Genomic DNA, 17500 nt, shown 5'->3' with positions numbered 1-17500 from the left:
AACTGTTTCAGTTCAGAGTTTTAGATCCAAACCATTTATGTCAGACATCTGATAAACATTGTCATCTACAGCTATTTCCTTCAACTTAAATTATAACGCCAGACAATTGATGTAAATGTCTATGTTGATAGAATACGGTTAGAAACTACCCTTGCATTGCATTGCAATAGTTATACTTTGTTCCCTGAAGTTGGTAGTAGGCATATAAGCAACGGCAGCAGTGGACTCATATTACCTAGGATTCTACTAGGTATTATGGTGGGTTTTCAGGATGTGAAGGGATGTAATCATGGGTTTCATAAAGTACTGGGGGTACCAGGATGAGAGGATCTCCAACTTACATAGTTAAGGGCGAGGGGGTGTTATCAAGCTGGTGAGGACTGGACAGGACAGGGATGAGGAGGCCACTGTGCCTTATGAGTTAGGGCCTGTCTAGCTAGGATGAGAATAAGATAAGGCCTTATTTCACCAAACTGGAAGGAACCAGAAAAACTTAGGGTTACACTATTTTACATATTTTACCTATGCATTACATAGGTTTGCATATAGTTTTATGCATGATGGGAAGATGGTTTCCACCAATGTAAGCGACCCTGCTTGGTACTGATTGGTGAAGGTTGTTGATGGAGATGCATGGAGAGGGTGGCACTTCTCAAGGTCTGAGGAGTATAAAATATAGTGTACAGTATAGCCATCCGTAGGGGAGATCTTGTCGGGGGCCCCAGCTGATGACATCTCCTCCCTATTGCTTTGATGGTTGGTCTGGACTTTGGTTGGGCTGTACTATCATTGCAATACGGTGAATAAATATTAACAGTCTTCGGAAAATCTTCTATCTACATTGTCTCCTTCGGACGCCTTGTTCCAGAGTGCTAAATTACTAAATAGTCAAGTGGTAATTGTTAATTGGACAATTGGATTTGGAAGCGGACATTTTCTAGCCTGGAAAATCCAGACCCTGGTAATCTAGAAAGATTAAGGGTCTGGCCACGAACAATGTAATGGCCCAACTCAAGGGGTGGCACCAAGCGTGCATTTGAAAATCTCACTGCACGCAATTGGATAACACTAGACCAATGTTTACTCTGAATGATTCCGGACTTCAACACAATTGGATAACACTAGACCAATGTTTACTCTGAATGATTTACTCCACTCACATCCATCTGGGATCGCTTCCGTTGAGAGTGATTTCAGCACCAGATTTTATGGTAGAGCCAATCAGGACACAGGGTGGGAGTTTCATAGATGTGATGTAGCGTAGAAGCGACTGTGAGACTGTTCTCAGCGTCACGGGTTGGCTTCAATGTGAGTGGTTGAAGTAGCATGTTAGTAGAGGACGGACAAGTGGCTTATCCAATCATATGCAAGGATTTCTGAAACACCACTCCAATGGATCGATCCCAGATGGATTAGTGGAGCTAGGCGGAACGAAATTCATCTGGCGAGAGTCAGGTTAGTCTCATCACCCATTGCAGTGAAATGGAAAATAATGAATCAAGACAGTACTGAGCACAACTAAATATTGATATTCATCCCAGAGGAAAATATTGCTTCTTACAACAGTCTCATCTTTCAGAAACAAAATTTAGAAAATGAACTGCTATCCTAATACTTTGTGTCCCTTAATGTGCTTTGTAAGAAATTATAAGGTGGCTTGTAACAAATTCGTATTTAATTATATTATTGATATCTACCGTCAAAATCTTCCAAACTATTTAGATATTATTTTTTGCCCACCCCTAACTTCAACTGAACAGATAACAACAGACATGCCACATTACTAACATCAAAACTGGAAGACAATGCTAGTCTTCAGGGTCACAGAAATTGCCAGGGAGAAAGTGGACAACACCTTGTCCATGAAGGGAAAAAATAGCAAGGGCCACAGTTAACAGTCATACTAACTCAGCGTTTCTCAAACTGTTTCTCCCACTACTGGGTCGCGGAGACATGCCAGGTGGGGTGCGAACTGACGTGAAAAACAGGAGGTTTTTTATTTATTTTTTATCTGTAGCCTGGGCCCAGGTAGCACCGATGCATAATGGACGACTGTGTTATTCACAGGGAAGCTTCTTCGTGTCAAGGCAGCTTAGTTAGTCCCGACCTACATGAGATTTTGAGCGTTGTTGTGAGAGTGGTGAATTTTATCAAAACCCGCCCTTAAAAGTGCGCGTCTATTCTCCGCACTTTTGCTTAAGAGATGGTAGCTGACCAAAAGGCTGTACTGTTTCACAGCGAGGCAAGGTGGCTTTTCGAGGTAAAGTGCTGTTGCGCGTGTTTGAGCTCCGAGTAAGCCTCTTCTTGGAAGAAGAAGCATGTTTGAATCTGCAAGCACGTTCACTAATGAACATTTTTTGACGAAGCTGGCCTATCTTAGTGATATATTTGATATATCTTAGCGATACATTTGAGTTAAATGTCCAGTTACAAGGCAAAGACAAGCACCTACCTCACCTAGCAAATAAGATATTGCTAGGTGAGGCATACTGCATTTGTAACCCCTTCTACTTGTCTGCGTTGTGTTTTCTCAAGAAATAGCAAGGAGACGTGGGACCAGTTCGTCATTTATTGACCTGGCATGAGAGATAACACTTGAGGGATTCCGTAGCAAGGCAGCAGCATGGATTTTAACACAGTATGCGCTGGCTCTAATCCTCAAACTATATAGTATTTATGAATAAAGTAAAAATGCAATACAGATATACTAACAAATTGTATAACATGTACCTGGCATGAGAGATAACACTTGAGGGATTCCGTAGCAAGGCAGCAGCATGGATTTTAACACAGTATGCTAATATGAGAGGGAGAAGAAATATTGGCTATCCACACGTGTGATTTGAAACTTCGACGTAAATGTACAAAAACACTACACAAAATACACAGGTTACATTGGCAAAGTAAGTGCATAACACCTCGAGACCATTGGTGTTGATTTGGAATGTTTAGTAATGAATTCTAATCTAATTATGTGGGAGTTCTGTTTACATACAACTTACTGCTGGCTCTAATCCTCAAACTATGAGGAAAGCCACGCAGTTTTACGTGTATGACCACTAGAGGCCAGTATTCAACCAACTGTTACCAGTGTGTAAGAAAACAACAAAAAAATTAGTGCAAGTGGAAGAAACCAAATCATCACTGTTACATTCTCCCCCTCTTAATTCCACTTGCACAAAAAAACAAGAAAACAAATCACCCATACCCCTGCATAGGACATCCCCTAATAACAATTCTAAATGAAATCTCAACTCATAACATGGAAAAATGACCAAGGTACAAAAACAACAGCATTCTAAGCACATACCAGAACATCATTATACACAATACACATCACAGAAGAACTATCACAGTACATTCCTGAATTGAAATAGGCATCTCTTGCATACCTCTGTCAACCAAAAGGCTGTTCACTAAAGAACTTATGAGATTTAGTGCAGCGCTATTCACAAACCCTTCAATGAAGACCCATAAAGTGCCATTTACACTTCACATATTCAACTCATCCATAAGCAACTCATCCAGTGCGCCATATCAGTGCCACAAAAGCATCAAGCCACTGTATTCAAACAAAAGAAAATAAACAAACAAACAAAAAAGAAAGAAAGAAAGAAGGTAAGAGTTTACCCTAACCAATAGTTCCTACACTGAGAACTGAACTGGCCCATTTCCTAAGTCTATGTGCTGGTGACATTTTTTGGGCTGACATATTGTAAAGAAGCCTATTTACAGGTCTAATAAAACGACCTACTCTGGACCTATGTGTAAAAGTGTCAGAAAGGTGGGCCTCGGCCTGTGAGGAATCAGGGGAATGAAGGAGCTCAGTGTGTGTGTGTGTGTGGTGCAGTCTGGCCCAAACATATATCACCAACTGCCTGTCCAGTATTTGTGTCAGAAACACAGATCTCCTGATCCTGCACAGCAATATCAACCTCAACACTATTGGTCACAGAGTCATGTTCCACAGTTAATACAGCCATATCTTGAGTCTGTGAATGGGTATCACCATCAGGGCTTGTATGCAATCTGTCAGGCTCCTCAACAGGGATCTGAGAAACCCATTCCTTAGTGCGGACGGTTTTGTCTACGCACTCTGTGTGTTGGTTAGAGGAAACATTGGTGTCACAGTCACCTTCGACACTGCAGGAGGAATACAAAGAGACACCCTCTTCCTCTGCTTCGGCCATGACAGGAAGAAAATTGACACATAAGAGTGTTGCGATGAACAACTTTAGTCTGTCCAGTGACTGGATTGAGAATTTTGAAAATGTGGGTCTTAGGATCACAGTCAGTCACGGTATAAACAACATTTTCCCATTTATCAGCCAATTTCTTTCGGCCTCTCTCACCCTTGTTAGCGAGCAACACCCTGTCTCCACACACAATCTGACCACCCTTCACCCGTCTGTTGTAGATTCGAGCTTGATGTTTCTGCTCTCTGCTTGTACTCTTTTCGACAAGAAGCATTGCCTCCCTGAGATCTCTGTGGAGGGAGTCAACAAACTTAGGGTAAGCAGCATCACCATCTTCCCTCAGTACAGACTTAAACAACACATCCACGGGAAGCCGTGGGATGCAACCAAACATTAGATAGAATGGGGGAAAACCGGTTGTCTCATGGACAGTACAGTTGTACATAAACGCCAGTGTGTGTAGCATCTGAGGCCAAGACCTTTTCTCTCTGGGTGGAAGCGTCCTGATCATGTTACCAAGCGTACGGTTAAACCGCTCAGCGAGACCATTACCCATAGGGTGATAGGCAGTTGTGTGGGATTTTTTCATGCCCGAGATCTGAAGGGCAGCAATTAGATCACTCTCGAAGTTCGCACCCTGATCTGAGTGTATGCGCTCAGGAAAGCCATAGAAGCAAAAAAAATTATCCCACAGCTTCCGAGCGACCTGTTTTGCTGTCTGGTCTGGGCAGCAGAATGCATGGGACAACTTTGTGTAGTGATCAGTCACCACTAAGACGTCGACGGTTCTGTTCTTCGCATCCTCTGCGGTCCAAAAATCAATGCAGACTAACTCTAGGGGCAAAGTTGTTTTAACACATTCAAGAGGAGCGCGACCTTCAGGCTCTGGTGTTTTGCTCACCTCACATCTGGTGCAACATTTCACATGGTGCCCAACATCCCTTTCCATACTGGCCCAATAAAACCTCTGTTTGACCAGGTGTAACGTTCAAAGCTGACCCTGGTGTCCAGCATGTTCATGGCAGCCTTGAAGAACATCTGGCTTCAGGGATTGAGGCACAACGTACTGAAATTTTTTCTTACCAATGGCTGGATCTTTTGACACTCTATATAAGATCTCATCTAATAAAGCCAATTCCTCCCACTGCTTTAGAAGCCTCAGTGTAGTCCAGTTCTCCTGTGCCCGTTCATGTCTGGAAGGCCGCCGCTTTTGCCCAACATAAAAAATGACACGAGCAAGGTCAGCATCATCACGTTGTCTCTCTTGCAACTCACACGCTGAGAAGGATGGCAATGTATTCTGACCTATGTCAGTCAATCCCTGAAGATGACTGGCTAAGGGAATAGCTCTCACTCTTGTAGACATCTCCCAATCAGTGTGGCCACTCATAACTGCAGCAACTTCCACAGCAGACAATGAAGCAACAGCAGAATGTTGATCGTTCGACCCTCCGGCTTCACAAATATGCTGAGTTGCTTGACAGACTGTAGACTGACGGAACAAGTCCTGTAATTCAGCGCCAGGCAGATGTTCTGATGCTGAAAAAAGTGCAGAGTAAGGTTCGTGAATAAGACGGTGACTCACTGTCTTTGCTGCAAAAGGGGTCCGACTCAGCGCGTCAGCAACTACATTTTTAGTTCCAGGGACGTATTTGACATCAAATTCATAGGCTGCAAGCTTAGCCACCCAGCGTTGCTCACATGCGTCCAACCTGGGCTTTGTCAGAATATGGGTGAGCGGATTGTTGTCTGTCCATGCTGTAAATTTGTGGCCCTTCAGCCAATGACTAAACTTTTCACAGACTGCCCATTTCAAAGCAGAAAACTCAAGGCGGTGGGCGGGATACTTGCTCTGGGCCTTATTCAGTTTTGCTAGCAAAGGCTAGAGGGCTCGATCTTCCCCTGGCATGACCTGAGACAAGACGGCACCCAAGCCATCGGAAGAAGCATCCGTAGACAATATAAAAGGCTTGGTGAAATCGGGGTGTGCCAACACAACATTTGCGAGCAGAGACCCTTTCAGCTGATGCAAGGCTTGCTCACAGACAGGGGTCCAATCAGCTGCAGTCAACTGTCTGGATGCAAAAGTCTGTTTTCTCCTTCCCCCTTTTCTCATCCCGACCCTCTTATATCTAGACACAAGATTATAAAGTGGCTTAGCTATGGTGGAGCAGTTTTCAATAAATCGCTGGTACCACATGACTAGTCCTAAAAATGACTGAATCTTCCTGGCATCAGGAGTCAGTCCATCAGCTTTCATAAGATCCACCCTGGTCACACCAGTGATCGCCTTTACTTTGGCTGGGTCAGTAGAGATACCTTGACTATCTATGACATGACCAAGAAAGCGCACAGAACGTCGGAGCAGAAAGCATTTTTTAGGCGCGAGCTTCAGATTGTGTAAACGCAGCCTCTGAAAAATCTTTTCAAGCCTCTTCAAAGCCTCTGCCTCATTCGGGGCAAATGTCATGAGATTGTCAAGATAACAGAGCAAACTCATGAAATTTTGGTCACCAAAAATCATCATCATCATGATCATCATCATCCTCATAAAGCTTGCAGGGCTGTTGCAGAGCCCTTGAGGGAGTCTGTTATATTCATGTAGGCCAACAGGAGAGGAAAAGGCAGTAAACTTTTTATCATCTTCATGGAGAGGAATATTATAGAAGCCTGAGGTTAAGTCCATTGTGCTGAAAAACACATTCCCGCCTAATGCAGCAAGGCAGTCTTCTTGGTGGGGCAGTGGGTACGCATCCTTGACTGTACGCGCATTCAGCTACTGAAAGTCTGTACAGAGCCTCAGATCTCCATTCTTTTTCCACACAAGAACCAGTGGGGATGCAAATTCACTCGAGGACTTTCTAATAATCTCTCTCTCCTCCATTTCATTCAGTACAACTCGAAGTTTCTGATAGTCAGCGGGAGGCACTCGCCTGTATGGCAACCTGAATGGCTTACTATCCACCAAATGGATACGGTGGACAAAATCTTTCCAAGCTATGCTTGGAAAAAATGTCTGAATAAGTCACTGCAAGTTTACACGTCATTTTTCCAGCTCTCGGACACTTCACAAGAATCAATATCCAGATCATTGAGGCCATGCTCTTTTAATGTTTCCGCAATGCTGGCGACTGGCACCTGTGTGTTGTTAATGTGTTGGCTATTGGATACAAGGTGGGACAGCTCACCATCTTGCATGTCCTCCAATGCCAAGCAGGGATGGACATCAGCCACTTTTGCATTTCTCCTAAGCACAACAGACTTATCAGTTGGGTTCATTATTTTCATGGGAACCCACCCATCACCCCATAATGGCGTAACCACACGACCAACTAGGATGTTTCTAGGGACTGTTCGTGACGAGGTTGGCTCAACCATAACTGTGGAACCTGGAGGGCCATGCAAGTTTTCTGGGAGTTTGCCCCAGACCAGATGCTCATGGCCCGGGAGAAGAGTAACAGCTTGGCGGAGCTTCACTGTACCCACTTTATCTGGGAGATCATCACCTTTCCATTGGCGCACGCCAGCAAGCATGGCAACAAAGTCATCCTGGCCGTCTCCAACATCTGAACTGCACTGGGTGGAGACCACTTTCCAATACATGTCATTGTCCTTGAATTTATGGGTCAAAAACTTAATTACATTCGTACCAATGATCAGATCATCAACCTGACCGGGCACTACCAGTGTGGGCACAACAACAGTACATCCATAAAGGTCAAATTGGAGGTCACAGACTGTCTTAGGATACACAAGCTTTCCTCCACAGCCTACTAAGACAATATCAGTGTCGGACTTCACATTACAATCCAAAGAACCGTCCTCAGTTAATTTTCTCTCAACATCTTCGTTTATGGTGCATGCCATCGATCCTGTATCAAGCATGGCTCTCACAGTAGTTGATCCATTTATAACAACGGGAGTATAAAACAAACTGTCACTTGTGTAAACGTGATGTATTCTGCATGATGACTGTGGCAGTGCTTGGCAAGGACTGCTTAACTGATTCAAACATGGTCTCTAAATCGAGAGAATGATCGAGGGATGCACTAAAAACTCCCACATTGACCCTCACCGAATGCGGGCTATTTAGTTTAACTGAGGTGATGACGATGGCACATCTGCTGGAGAAGCCTGAGGAGCTGAAGGACAGGACTGTCGCAGGTGACCAGGCTTATGACAACCAAAACACAGGCGGTGGTTTCTGCAGTGTTCAAGTGTTGAGTGAGATCCCTCACCACATATTCGACATCTGCCACGTTCTTTCCTATCACGCCGTGGAGCACTGAAAGTGTTAGCAGCATGGAGGGCATTGAGACTTTCTAGGACTTTACTGAGCATGTCAGTCATGTTGGCCACACCATGCTGTGAAGTGAGCCTAGACTCGAGTTGCAAGGCTGCTCTACTTTCTGCCTACAGGACTGCAATCCATAATCTGAAATATTCGCACTGTGGCCCTGTTCATGGCCATGCATGAGCGCGGTGTTCTGCCTGGGCAAGCAGCTGACATCTACACGCTTATGGTCTCTAATCCTGACCTCACTCTGATGCTCATCAATTCTTTCCTGGACCTCTTTAGCCGTCCACTGTTCAACAAGCTTACTCTTGAACACCATGGCGAGAGACTGATCAGGGCAGTGGCGCACAAACATCATTGCCACCTCCTTGTTCATGTCCTCCATCCGCTTACCCTGACGCTGAAGGCACTCATCAGCTACATCCGCAGCCTTGTTCAGGCGGACCCAATAATCAAAAACGCCCTCCTTTTGTGCAGGCAACATGCTGTAAAAGTCTGCGAGTGGCATACATGAATATGAATTAGCACTGAAGTGCTGTTTAAGAATCATATAGATAACTTCAGGATGCTGGGCTGCATCACCAGAGGGGTCACTTCTAAGTGCTATTTTGACCACGTCCTTAGCCCTGCCCATTAGTTTGCTTAGTATCTCGTCTGCTTTGTCGGCGAGGACAACTTTTTTTTTCTTAAGAAATATCTCCATTAAATCCACCCACTCACCCACAGTGCATTTATCTGTCCCATCACCACGAAACGTGGGTGGGGCTTTGACCTCCGACTTCACCACCACATTAAGTTGGGACATATCCACCATGGTACTCTGGGGCTGGTGGCTATTATCAGTGCTGTGAGCCTGTGGGCCTACATGATTCCGGTCAGAAATCAAATGAGCTGTAACCGTGTCACCTATGTGTTTGCCTATTTCAGCAATCAAAACAACTAGATGTCTCATTGTGGTCTCTGTCTCAGATGAACTGACGGGGTGGATGTGAGGGGCACTGGACCATTACCAGGAAACAATACACTACCTCCACACACGCCCTCATTATGCATATTACCAGCATCCACTAAATCTACAGGGCCAGGTGTAGCAGCTAACCACCCAGGAAAACATGGCTGAGCCCCCCCACGACCTCTCCCAGGTGTAGCATATGCCCTCCCTGAACTCTCAAAATCACTTGCCCTCCCAATACCCAGCCTGCTAATATCAGCCCTATTATCCATCACTGAATGAAAGTAGGGAAACAAAGAAAAACGATACAGCCTATTAATACAGTGGCAAATGCAAAACAAAAAGTAGAGTACTAAATCAGTGGCAAAAAGATCAAACTACACTGAAAATATTAACAGTCAATTCAAAGGTCAATGTACATTAACGCTTTATGAAAGTTATCTCAACACTCGTCATAGAACATGCGTCATATAAAAATTTGCAGCTAAACTGTATGGTGTCATTCAAGTTAGCAGTGCTACCAGTGTGAATGCAACTATCTTGCCTCGGGATCCCACGTCGTCGGATGAAAATGGCTCCGTTGTCCCACGAAGATCAGCAAACGCTGAAGAATTGAAGCATCGGGTCACGGCACCATTGTAACCCCTTCTACTTGTCTGTGTTGTGTTTTCTTAAGAAATAGCAAGGAGACATGGGACCAGTTCGTCATTTATTGACCTGGCATGAAAGATAACACTTGAGGGATTCCGTAGCAAGGCAGCAGCATGGATTTTAACACAGTATGCGCTGGCTCTAATCCTCAAACTATATAGTATTTATGAATAAAGTAAAAATGCAATACAGATATACTAACAAATTGTATAACATGTACCTGGCATGAGAGATAACACTTGAGGGATTCCGTAGCAAGGCAGCAGCATGGATTTTAACACAGTATGCTAATATGAGAGGGAGAAGAAATATTGGCTATCCACACGTGTGATTTGAAACTTCGACGTAAATGTACAAAAACACTACACGAAATACACAGGTTACATTGGCAAAGGAAGTGCATAACACCTCGAGACCATTGGTGTTGATTTGGAATGTTTAGTAATGAATTCTAATCTAATTATGTGGGAGTTCTGTTTACATACAACTTACCGCTGGCTCTAATCCTCAAACTATGAGGAAAGCCGCGCAGTTTCACGTGTATGACCACTAGAGGCCAGTATTCAACCAACTGTTACCAGTGTGTAAGAAAACAACTCAAAAATTAGTGCAAGTGGAAGAAACCAAATCATCACTGTTACACATTCACCAAAAAAAATTGAGTATGGGACAGGCGCCTCGATCGTGACAGTATTATGCCTTTGAGATTTCTGAGCGAAATCGATGAAACGTCTGATTGGGAGGCACTCTTGTGATCACATGTATTAAACAGTAGGCCTACATCAATCACATCCCTGTGTAACGATCAGATTTTTAAATTCTAACTATTACCTTTAAACACGGGTACAAATTGAATTGGCTCTAGATAAATAATAATGCTTTTCACTGACATCGGAATAGACACCACACATACAGTTAACAGGTAGACTTTATGTGAGCAGAAAACAAACAAACACTTATTTCCACACAGTTCATATCGCAAACAACGCAACCAAAGTGTCCACGCAGCCTACGCACTTCATGCGCTCTCACAGTCCATCCAAACGAAAATAAGACTCCAAGAGACTCCGACATAAATCCACCGCAAAGAAGAAAACAGTCTGAATAATCCACGTCCAGTGCAACCCATGTAATCCACAAAGAAAACGTTGAATCCGACGAGGCTTTCGGATAAACAAAAAATAGGATCCTTCTTACCGGATCCCAGCGACTCGACAACGGCGATCTCCAAGCTCAGTCCTGTCTCTCCGGTATGTCTGTGGTTCTGACCTAGAACCACCTTTCGTTGGGATATATCAAATCCACACAAAGTTTGTCCAGGTCTCACGTAGACTCCCTGGGTAGGCCTACTGTTCAAAGAAGCCCCTCGGCCCTCGCGCACCTCCGCGTTTTAAACTTGAACCATATCAGCTGACGCTTGACAGGTCGCTTGCGTCATCTGACAGTTACCATCAGCTGATCAGAGCTAAGACGTAAAACAGAATTCAAATGGTGTTCACGATAGGGCTACAGACATGGAAAAATATAACGGAGAACACTTTTATGATGGTTATCATTTCATAACACAGACAGAAAGAAAAGTGAATCCTAAAATGATGTGGCAGTGCTACATAGACCCCCCCTCCAGCCGGAGGCTACTAAGGTAAGCTACCATAGAATCGTTTCAGATTAACCACATTGACTGTGTCCTCCTTCTGTGGGTTGCTCCACCCTACCCTGTAGTTTATGGGCCCTAATTGTCTAAGAATCACCACTGGACCTTCCCACTTGTGCTAGCTTTGCAGAGAATTTATCACTGGCTTTAGAGAGGGGATGGGACCTTACCCAGACTCATCATCAGAAGTGCTCATCTTTCCTGCGGGAATTATAATACCTAGCTTGTCTGGCCTGGTGCACTCCCACTCTCCGTTTGACCTCCTCTGCCATCTTCTGTTGTCTTTCTACTATATTGTAGGCTTCTTTTTGGGCAGGAGACGGTGATTGATAAATGAGTCGTTCCAGCGGGCCTTTCAGATTCTGGCCCAATGCAAGCTCCGCAGGGGCCTTTCCTGTGGTCTCCTGCTGGGCTGTATTGATAGCGAAGCGGAACTCTGGTAGCCACTGGTCCCAGGTGTTGTGATTCTGGCCTACATAAGAGGCGATCATGGTTTTTATTGTTCGGTTAAAGCGTTCCGTCAGGTTGGTCTGTGGGTGGTAACTGGTGGTGAGTTTTTGTACTACACCCCATGTTTTGCAGAGGTTTGTGAGCAAAGTGGCCGTAAACTGTGGTCCTCTGTCCGAAACCAGGTACTGCGGCACCCCCCAACGGGTGAAGATTTCCTCCCTAAGAACCTTAATGAGACGAGGTGTTTTACTGTCTCTCAAGGGGAACATTTCCACCCACTTGGAATAATAGTCCACCATCACCAGAAGGTAACAGTTGGCCTTTTTGCTCCTAGGCAACGGACCCATAAGGTCCACGCCCAACATCACCCCTGGAGCATCCACGACTGTGCTCTGCAATAGTCCGGATGGTTTGTTGTTATCCACCTTGTACTGCTGACAGGCTATACAGGACTTGGTGTGTTCCCACACATCTTTACGGACGCTCGGCCACCAGGCAACCTTCAGCACCCTCAGCAGAGTCTTCAGCCGACCCAGGTGACCACCCAAAGGATTGTCATGAAAGTACCCTAAGAATTCTGGGACCAAAGACTGTGGCACCACCAGCTGATACATTTCCCCCTGGTGTCGGACTGGAACTTTGCGGTAAAGCACCCCTTGTTGCATCTCAAAGGCAATGCGATCAGAAGTTGATGACTGTGAGCTGTCCGGCCTCAACTCACACACCCGTTGATCCTTCATTTGCTCCTGTGCAATCTCAGCCAAGGTGGTGGGCAGGTCTGAGTGGCACTTGGTAGAAATAGCAAGACATGGTGAGGGTTGGATTGACAGAGGCTCATATGCTCTGGACAGAGCATCTGGAGCAGAATTAAGACAGCCTTTACGGTAGTGCACTTTAAATGTGAACTGCTGTAGTCTGAGGATCCATCGAGTCAGACGAGAGGTGGTCTTCGGACAGTTGAACGCCCAAGACAAAGCCGCATGGTCGTTGAACACATCAAACTCCACTCCCTCCAAATAATGTCTCCATTTCTCGACAGCCCAGACCACCGCCAAGCATTCCTTCTCTGAGGTGGAATAATTGCATTCTGGCCCCCGTAGTCCCCTGGAGGCGTAGGCTATGACGTGCTCCCCCTCTGGCGTGTTCTGGGACAGGATGGCACCAAGGCCCACTTCACTAGCGTCAGTGAGTACCTGGAAGGGCAATGTTAGATTGGGCTGTGCGAGCACTGGAGGATTCCTCAGAGCAGCCTTCAAGGCATCCAGACTGGCTTGACACTCCTTAGTCCAGTTCCACTCCTCTTGAGATGATTAAGAGGTGCGGCAAGGTTTGCAAAATGTGGAATAAATTTATGGTACCAGCCAGCAAGTCCCAGGAAGCGTTGTACAGCCTTCACATCTTTTGGTACTGGAAAGTCTGAGACGGCTTGGGTCTTAGCCGGATCCACCTCAACCCCAGTGCCAGAGACGATGTGGCCAAGGAATTTTAACTCAGGTTCTGGCACTTCTTCATGTTCAGGCTAAGGTTGGCTGCCTGTAACTTTCGGAAGACTGCTGCCAAGTCCTGCAGATGTTGGTCACGTGATTGAGAGTATATGATTATGTCATCAATATAAACTAAACATATCTTTCCTCTCAACTCTGCCAACACCCTTTCCATTAACCGCTGGAATGTCACAGTGGCGTTTCGAAGCCCAAATGGCATACATTTGAATTGGAACTGGCCGAGGGATGTTATGAAAGCAGTTTTTTTCTTGCTCTCCTCCATCATTGCTACCTGCCAGTAACCGGACTGCAGATCCAATGAGCTGAACATGGAGGCATCTTCCAATGATTCGAGGATGTCATGGATGATAGGCATTGGATATGCATCCGGCAGAGTCTTCGCATTCACTCGCCTGTAATCCACGCAGAACCTATAAGATCCATCTGGTTTGTTGACAAGGACCACTGGTGAGGACCAAGCCGACTGTGAAGGTTCAATGATGTTATCTGCAAGCATTTTCTCCACCTGTTCTTCAATTACTCTTTTTTTAGGGGAGACACCCTATATGCCTTTGACCTTACTGGAACTTCGTCTTGGAGGAAGATGGCATGCTTCTCTGCATTGGTCTTTCCCAGCTTACCAGAGGTGACTGAGGGCCAATCCTTCATAAGCTGTTGGAGCCCCTCAGAACAGTCAGTGTCATAGCGTTGCATCGAGTCTTCAGTTGTCATAGAGACACAGCAAGGAGGTAATTCCCCCGGAGGCAAAGCGTAGTAGAGGTTAATGCCCTGATGAGTGATTAATTTGGCCTGATCCCACCCACTAGGATTACTGTGTTGTTGTAGGAAGGCATGATAACTGTAACCTTGATCAGTTTTCATCCCATAACTGTTTTTCTCCAGATTAAGGATGACCCTGGTCAGGGAGAGAATGTCAAGACCCAGGATCACTGGGAAAGCAAGGTGGCGGTCCTCCATTACATGGACTTCCACGGTCCACTGCTTGCCATGCCAATCCAGACAGATAGACTTCTTCCCCAAGGCTTGGTGAATGGGACCATCCGCCAAGACGAACCTCTGTCTTTCAGCTGGTAGGAAGACTGCTTCTGTTAGTGCCACCTGCTGCCACAAAGTCTCCTTCATCAAAGTAAAGGTGCTACCAGTGTCCAATACGGCCTCTCCCTGAATGCCTCTGATAGTGATAGAAACCAAGAGGAGACCATGTTCGTTCTTCTTGTAGGTCCTATGCTGCACCACATTGAGCTCGGCTGGCCTTTGGAAGAATGCTTTTTTGTCTGTTACCTTTCTCCCTTGTTTTTCAACACTCGCGTGCACTTTCTGCCAGTACTCTTTAGCTCCGGCGCAGTCCTTCTCCACCATAGAGCCCACCTTCACCAACTGTGTCACGGTTGTCACCGTTCCCCGGAGACACCCAGCCACTTTCGGATTGATGTTGTTCAGAATGCGCCTTACTATTTCTTCCTCAGGCATGTCTTGCTTCCATTTGAGACATAATGCCTGATAATCATAAACAAAGTCTCTCAGACGCTGATCGGGTCTTTGTACTGTAGTCCTCAGTTTTTCCTCCACCTCACTGAGGTAGTCAGTAGATAGGAAGGCTGCCATAAAGGTTTCTTTAAAGGAGGCCCAATCATGGATCCGGCTTCTCGTGGCTTTCCACCAACTGCGTGCAGGTCCTGTTAAAACTGTTGATAGAGCACCTAGCAGTTCTTGATTGGAGAGGGGCCTTAATTCCAGAAAGTTTTCACACTGCTCTATAAAAAGCAGAACTTCAGAGGATTCACTGGTGGTGCCGAATGTTGGAAAATCCAAATGCACAGGAGGTTTGGAGTAGTATGAAGATGCACCAGGAAGACTAGGGGGTGTAGTAGGGGAAGCTATGGAGCTGATGTCAGTGGAGACTGCTATTGTTCTCTGTGCTAATGGGGTGCTAGTTGGTCTTAGTTTACTCAGCTGCAATTTCCATTTCTGATCTCTGCGTAGGAGACAATTAGCCACTTCTCTGTCCATTCTTTCTAAACTAGACACTAATATATTTCCCAAGTCAGCCATGTTTTTTTTCAACATACTGCCTGAAATTTGTCTCCCTATTTACAGCACTGGTCATGGAATCTCTAAAATCAGTCTTCCCATCTGCTCTCTTAAATCAGTAACATAGTTTGTTAACCGATCATAATCAGTTTGCTCAGCCTGTGTAACAGGATCTCTCTCCTCTTTGCTACTTCCAGGACCTGACAAACCACCCTCAATGTTTTTAGCAATATTATCTTCATCATCATCATCATCAACATCATTATACTCAACATCATCCTCATCAAGTTCATGTATATCAGTATTGCCATCATTAACAGGAATAGCATTTTCACCATTGTCAATTTCAACATCATCATGGTTATCAGCAATATACAGAGAACTCAATAAAGATGTTATATCAGTTGTGCTTCTTCTTGTAACAAAAGGCCCAGCAGTGAAGTCTGGGTCACCAAACACAGGCCTAGAGCTTTGTTCAGACAAAGGAATTTCTTCCACCACAGCCTGATCCCATGCTGTATCCATATTCTCAGAAAATAAACTTTTATATAAACAAGATCAATGTGTATCAATTCCCCATACGGGCCACCATATGTAACGATCAGATTTTTAAATTCTAACTATTACCTTTAAACACGGGTACAAATTGAATTGGCTCTAGATAAATAATAATGCTTTTCACTGACATCGGAATAGACACCACACATACAGTGAACAGGTAGACTTTATGTGAGCAGAAATACGCTTAAAAACAAACAAACTCTTATTTCCACACAGTTCCTATCGCAAACAACGCAACCAAAGTGTCCACGCAGCCTACGCACTTCATGCGCTCTCACAGTCCATCCAAACGAAAATAAGACTCCAAGAGACTCCGACATAAATCCACCGCAAAGAAGAAAACAGTCTGAATAATCCACGTCCAGTGCAACCCATGTAATCCACAAAGAAAACGTTGAATCCGACGAGGCTTTCGGATAGATGCTAAACAAAAAATAGGATCCTTCTTACCGGATCCCAGCGACTAATTTCTTGGCGATCTCCAAGCTCAGTCCTGTCTCTCGGTATGTCTGTGGTTCCGACCTAGAACCACCTTTCGTTGGGATATATCAAATCCACACAAAGTTTGTCCAGGTCTCACGTAGACTCCCTGGGTAGGCCTACTGTTCAAAGAAGCACCTCGGCCCTCGCGCACCTCCGAGTTTTAAACTTGAACCATATCAGCTGACGCTTGACAGGTCGCTTGCGTCATCTGACAGTTACCATCAGCTGATCAGAGCTAAGACGTACAACAGAATTCAAATGGTGTTCACGATAGGGCTACAGACTTACATAACATGGAAAAATATAACGGAGAACACTTTTATGATGGTTATCATTTCATAACACAGACAGAAAGAAAAGTGAATCCTAAAATTATGTGGCAGTGCTACACCGGCAAAGTTTATTTCAAAAATATTTCCCAACCAGCAGTGCTCAGTATGACTGGATTATGGATCCATTTAATGCAGCATGTTGGTATTTCATTGAATATATTGTACAATGCTGTAAAATGGCCTATGCTTCCTAATATGTTGCTGGAAAACAGAAATATGTGTGTTATGTATTTATTTATTATTATATCTGCAGCACCAGCTGATTTTAACTCTGTTGAAGAGGATATATTTAGAACTTGTCATTATTTCAATAAATTTGACAATTTTAAGCTTGACCTACCACTTTCTTAGAGCGATGAGGGACAGGTGGGGCTCGAGAATGGCCCCT

This window comes from Alosa alosa, chromosome 15, assembly GCF_017589495.1.
Source record: "Alosa alosa isolate M-15738 ecotype Scorff River chromosome 15, AALO_Geno_1.1, whole genome shotgun sequence".
Lineage (NCBI taxonomy): Eukaryota > Metazoa > Chordata > Actinopteri > Clupeiformes > Clupeidae > Alosa > Alosa alosa.
This window is presented reverse-complemented; position numbering follows the sequence as displayed.